We start from the raw sequence: 6,589 nt of genomic DNA, 5'->3' as shown, positions 1-6,589 counted from the left end.
TATATGGCCTTTATTTTGTTGAGGAAAGTTCCCTCAACATAATAAAGGGAACAATGCCTTTGTTGTTGCCTGCTGTCTGGAGGGTTTTTATCATAAATGGGTGTTGAATTTTGTCGAAAGATTTCTCTGCATCTATTGAGACGATCATATGTTTTTTCTCCTTTGCTTTGTTAATATGGTGTATCACATTGATTGATTTGTGTATATTGAAGAATCCTTGCTTTGCTGGAATAAACCCCACTTGATCATGGTGTATGATCCTTTTAATGTGCTGTTGGATTCTGTTTGCTAGTATTTTGTTGAGGATTTTTGCATCTATGTTCATCAGTGATATTGGCCTGTAGTTTTCTTTCTTTGTGACATCCTTGTCTGGTTTTTGTGTCAGGGTGATGGTGGCCTCGTAGAATGAGTTTGGGAGTGTTCCTCCCTCTGCTATATTTTGGAAGAGTTTGAGAAGGATAGGTGTAAGCTCTACTCTAAATGTTTGATAGAATTCGCCTGTGAAGCCATCTGGTCCTGGCCTTTTGTTGGTCGGAAGATTTATAATCACAGTTTCAATTTCAGTGCTTTGATTGGTCTGTTCATATTTTCTATTTCTTCCTGGTTCAGTCTCAGAAGGTTGTGCATTTCTAAGAATTTGTCCATTTCTTCCAGGTTGTCCATTTTATTGGCATATATTTGCTTGTAGAAATCTCTCATGATCCTTTGTACTTCTGCAGTGTCAGTTTTTACTTCTCCTTTTTCTTTTCTATTTCTATTGATTTGAGTCTGCTCCCTTTTTTTCTTGATGGGTCTGGGTAATGGTTTATCAATTTTGTTTATCTTCTCAAACAACCAGATATTAGTTGTATTGATCTTTTCTATCGTTTCCTTCATTTCTTTTTCATTTATTTCTGATCTGCTCTTTTATTTTTTTACATCTTTATTGGAGTATAATTGCTTTACAATTGTGTGTTAGTTTCTGCTTTATAACAAAGTGAATCAGGTATACATATACATATGTTCCCAGATATCTTCCCTCTTGCGTCTCCCTCCCTCACACCCTCCTTATCCCACCCCTCTAGGTGGTCACAAAGCACCGAGCTGATCTCCCTGTGCTATGAGGCTGCTTCCCACTAGCTGTCTACCTTAACGTTTGGTCTGATCTGATCTTTATGATTTGTTTCCTTCTGCTAATTTTGGTTTTTTTTTCTTCTTCCCTCTCTAATTGCTTTAGGTGTAAGGTTAGGTTGTTTATTTGAGATGTTTCTTGTTTCTTAAGGTAGGATTGTATTGCTATAAACTTCCCTCTAAGAACTGCTTTTGCTGCATCCCATAGGTTTTGGGTCATTGTGTTTTCATTGTCATTTGTTTCTAGCTATTTTTTAATTTCCTCTTCGATTTCTTCAGTGATCTCTTGGTTATTAAGTAGTTTATTGTTTAACCTCCATGTACTTGTATTTTTTATAGATATTTTCCTGTAATTGATATCTAGTCTCATAGCACTGTGGTAGGAAAAGATACATTATATGATTTCAATTTTCTTCAATTTACCGAGGCTTGATTTGTGACCCCAGATATGATCTATCCTGGAGAATGTTCCATGAGCACTTGAGAAGAATGTGTATTCTCTTGTTTTTGGATGGAATGTCCTATAAATATCAAATAAGCCCATCAGTTTTAATGTATCATTTAAAGTTTGTGTTTCCTTATTGATTTTCATATTCAGTGTTTTGTCCATTGGTGACAGTGTGGTGTTAAAGTCCCCTACTATGATTGTGTTACTGACAATTTCCCCTTTTATGGCTGTTAGCATTTGCCTTATGTATTGAGGTGCTCCTATGTTGGGTGCATAAATATTTACAATTGTTATAGCTTCTTCTTGGATTAATCCCTTCATCATCATGTAGTGTCTTTGTTTGTTTCTTGTAATAGTCTTTGTTTTAAAGTCTATTTTGTCTGATATGAGAATTGTTACTCCAGCTTTCTTTTGATTTCCATTTGCATGGAATATATTTTTCCATCACCTCACTTTCAGTGTTATGTGTCCCTAGTTCTGATGTGGGTCTCTTGTAGACAACGTATATACAGGTCTTGTATTTTTTTTTTTTTTGGTGATACACGGGCCTCTCACTGTTTTGGCCTCTCCCATTGTGGAGCATAGGCTCCAGATGCGCAGGCTCAGTGGCCATGGCTCACAGGCCCAGCTGCTCCGTGGCATGTGGGATCCTCCTGGACCGGGGCACGTACCTGTGTCCCCTGCATTGGCAGGTGGACTCTCAACCACTGCGCCACCAGGGAAGCCCCAGGTCTTGTTTTTGTAACCATTCAGCCAGTCAATGTCTTTTGGTTAGAGCATTTAATCCATTTACATTTAAGGTAATTATCAATATGTATGTTTCTATTACTATTTTCTTAACCGTTTTGGGTTTGTTATTGTAGGTCTTTTACTTGTCTTGTATTTCCTGCCTAGAGAAGTTCCTTTAGCATTTGTTGTAAAGCTGGTTTCATGGTGTTGAATTTTCTTAGCTTCTGCTTGTCTGTAAAGATTTTAATTTCTCCATCAAATCTGAATGAGATCCTTGCTGGGTAGAGTAGTCATTTTTGTAGGGTTTTTTTCCTTCATCACTTTAAATATGTTCTGCCACTTCCTTCTGGCTTGCAGAGTTTCTGCTGAACGATCAGCTGTTAACCTTATGGGGATTCCCTTGTGTTTTATTTGTTGTTTTTCCCTTGTTGCTTTTAATATGTTTTCTTTGTATTTAATTTTTGATAGGTTGATTAATATGTGTCTTGGCATGTTTCTCCTTGGATTTATCCTGTATGGGACTCTCTGTGGTTCCTGGACTTGATTAACTGTTTCCTTTCCCATGTTAAGGACGTTTTCAACTATAATCTCTTCAAATATTTTCTCAGTCCCTTTCTTTTTCTCTTCTTCTTCTGGGAACAATATAATTTGAATGTTGGTGTGTTTAATATTGTCCCAGAAGTCTCTGAGACTGTGCTCAATTCTTTTCATTCTTTTTTCTTTATTCTGCTCTGCAGTAGTTATTTCCACTATTTTGTCTTCCACATCACTTATCTGTCCTTCTGCCTCAGTTATTCTGCTATTTATTCCTTCTAGAGAATTTTTAATTTCTTTTATCATGTTGTTCATCACTGTTTGCTCTTTAGTTCTTCTAGGTCCATGTTAAATGTTTCTTGTATTTTCTCCATTCTATTTCAAATATTTTGTATCATCTTTACTATCTTCATTCTGAATTCTTTTTCAGGTAGACTGCCTATTTTTCCTTCATTTGTTAGGTCTGGTGCGTTTTTGCCTTGCTCATTCATCTGTTGTGTGTTTCTCTGTCTTCTCATTTTGCTTAACTTACTGTGTTTGGGGTCTCCTTTTCACAGGTTGCAGGTTCATAGTTTCTGTTGTTTTTGGTGTCTGTCCCCAGTGGCTTAATTTGGTTCAGTGGGTTGTGTAGGCTTCCTGGTGGAGGGGACTAGTGCCTGTGTTATGGTGGATAAGGATTGATCTTATGTTTCTGGTGGGCAGGTCCATGTCTGCTGGTGTGTTTTGTGGTGTCTGTGTTCTTTTTATAATTTTAGACAGCCTCTCTGCTAATGGAATGTGTTGTGTTCCTGTCTTACTGATTGTTTGGCATAGGGTGTCTAGCACTGTAGCTTGCTGGTTGTTGAGTGGAACTGGGTCTTGGTGTTGAGAAGGTGATCTCTGGGAGATTTTCACCATTTGATATTATGTGGATCTGGGGGGTCTCTTGTGCAGCAGTGTCCTGAACTTGGCTCTCCCACCTCAGAGGCACAGCCCTGACACCTGGCTGGAGCACCAAGTGTCTGTCATCCACACGGTCATGTGGCTGTAGGTAGGAAGCATCAGTTCCTTGCCACATGGATCTCTTCTTAGGGTTGCTAGAGTGTCCCCATGACATGGCAGCTGGCTTACCCCAGGATGAGTGATCAGCCCGCGGTCCCCAGGACTGTCGTGGCTTTGGCTGCTGGGGCCCCTCCAGAGCCGGCAGCCTCAGTGAGGCTGCCCTCCCCTTGGGCTCCGGGGTAATTCGATGATCGTTGAGGGAAGAGACCCTGAGCCAGGAGTTCCAGGCCTGTGGAAACATGGGCTCCATTCTGGGTGCAGGGGGTGTGACCTGCCTATGTCTTCTTAATTTTTTTGTTCTTATAGGTTTTTATCTAGCTCCTTCATCTACAACATATTTCTCCATCATCTCATTTTGTCTAACTTACTGTGTTTGAGGTCTCCTTTCCGCAGGCTTCAGAATTGTAGTTCCTCTTGATTCTGGTGTCTGCCCCATGGTGGGTGAAGTTGACCCAGGGACTTGTGCAGGCTTCCTGTTGGGAGGGAGTGGTGCTTGCTCTCTGGAGCATGGAACTGGTTTGTGTCCCTCTGGTGGGCAGGTTCATATCAGGGGGTGTGTTTTGGGGTGGCTGTGAGCTTAGTACAACTTTAGGCAGCCTGTCTGCTGCTGAGTGGGTCCGTTTTCCTTTCTTGCTGGTTATTTGGCCTGAGGCATTCTAGTACTGGAGACTGTAGGCTGGTTGGTGGGCCTGGGATTTGTTGCCAAAGTGGGGACCTCTGGGAGAGCTCACACCAATTAATATACACTGGGTACTCTGCTACCAGTCCCCTTGCTCCCACAGCAAGCCACAGGCGACCCCCACCTCCTCAGGAGGCCCTCTAAGACCCCTACATAGGTCTAGTCCACGTTCCTATGGAGCTATGGCTTTGTGCTGGGTCCCAGTGCACATGAGAACTTGAGTGTGCCCTCCAAGAGTGGAGTTTCTGTTTCCCCCAACCCTGTGGAGCTCTTGCACTCAAGCCCCTGGCTTTCAAGGCCAAATGCTCTGTGGGTTCTTCCTCCCTATGACAGCCCCACAGACTGTCTTGGAGGGCTATTTTTATGTGGGAATATCCCTGTGTGACCTGTATAGGTTTAATTTGTTTTTTGGTTTGTTTTTGGTGTGAGAGCTGTTTTTGGTATGGATGACTGCTGCCTCTTCCCTTACTGTACGCTGGCTGTTATGCCCTTGATAAGGGGTTTGACTGGTGTTTTAGTGACCCTAGCCTGCTCTGGATATCAAGCAGGGGCTCCCCTTTGCTCTGTGGTTGTTACTGTCTTGTCAGGGGCAGGGTCTTCACCCTAATTGTTGGAGTAGAGGCCCCCAGATCTGTTTCTTAACTGTGTTTCTGATCTGTGTGTGCAAGATAGGTGAGATTGGAGCACTCCCACTGGGAAGGAAGTTACTAAGTATTCGTCCTCTGTAGCTGTTCACCTGTGAATGTGCTTTGTTGTACCCTTTTGCCCATTGTGCAGGCTCTCAAAGTACACTGTTGTTGGCACTGCTCTCAGTTCCACCTTAACTGTGGGTATGCCAGCAATTGGCCCTGGTTTCTCTCAGGAGTTGTTTTCACCAGGCCACCAGTGCAGATCCACTGAGTTCAGGTCCCAGGACTGCAGTACTTGTGCACCTGGATTTGCTGTGGGAGCTATGGATGAGGCTCAGACTCTGGCCTGGCCCAAGCCTCACATGTACATGCCCACAAAGTTCACAGCTGCTAAAGCCCGACCTGTCCCAGCTGCAAGAGCCCTTGGTGTCCTTTCAGATGTTTCACAGGTGCTGGTTTTAGGAAGCTGTCAGTGGAGGAGTAACTCTGCAGTTCGTGCAGTGTGAGGAGAGATTTTCAGCTCTTCTTCCTTAGTCACACAGCCCCTGGGCCTCAGCTGTGGTTTCAGCCACACCTCAGGATGGACTTCCTAGTGAGGGGAAGCTATCTGTGACCTCCTGGGACAGCGGGGTGGGCCTCAGCCCCCACTGACAGGTTTCCTAGTAGCAAGAGCTATCCTCACTCTCCCAGAACAATAAGACAGGTCCTGGCACCCACGGATGGATTTCCTAGTAGTGAGAGCTATCCACACTTCCAGGACAGCAGGGCAGGTCCTGGCACCCACTGTTGGATTTTGTAGTCATAGAAGCTATCCACGACTTCCCAGGACAGTACGGGCAGGTCCTGGGGCCCACTGGCAGCACTTCTAGTGGTAGGAGCTGTCCATGCCCTTCTGGGTCAGTGGAGGTAGGGCCTCGCATCTCCCTGCAGGTTTGGAAGAGGCAGCCAGTACCTACCTTTGGAGCCTAAGTTGGCAGCAGTGACTTGCGCCCACCCCCGAGCTCCTGTAGGCAGTGTAGCAATGTCTTGTTTCCTGGGAGTGCTCACAGGGGAAGAGACTCTTATGGTAGTCCTGCCCTCTCCTCATGCACTTCCCAATAATGGTGCCTTACATCTCTGGCAGGTCCAGGCTTCTTCCTAGTATACCTTCCGTTGCCACAGCCCAGCCTCTTCAGGCTGTTTCCACACCTAACTCTGGTCCTCTCCCTGTGACTGACCTCCAGAGCCTGAGCTTCAGTACCTGACCTCCCCTCACTCCGACAGAGGAGTGTCTCTAGTTGGGGAGTGCAGGGTAGTGGTGTCACCCCCCTGTTCAGGTTACTCTCCATTTTGCCTTTCACAAATCGGTTACTGCTCTCTCCTCTTAGGCTCTGAAGCTCCCCCTCCATCCAGGCTGATCTCCCTGCCGCTGGCGAGGAG

This window comes from Leucopleurus acutus (assembly GCF_964270905.1).
Source record: "Leucopleurus acutus genome assembly, chromosome: X".
In the NCBI taxonomy this organism is placed as follows: domain Eukaryota; kingdom Metazoa; phylum Chordata; class Mammalia; order Artiodactyla; family Delphinidae; genus Leucopleurus; species Leucopleurus acutus.
Note: the sequence above shows the minus strand (reverse complement) of the source record.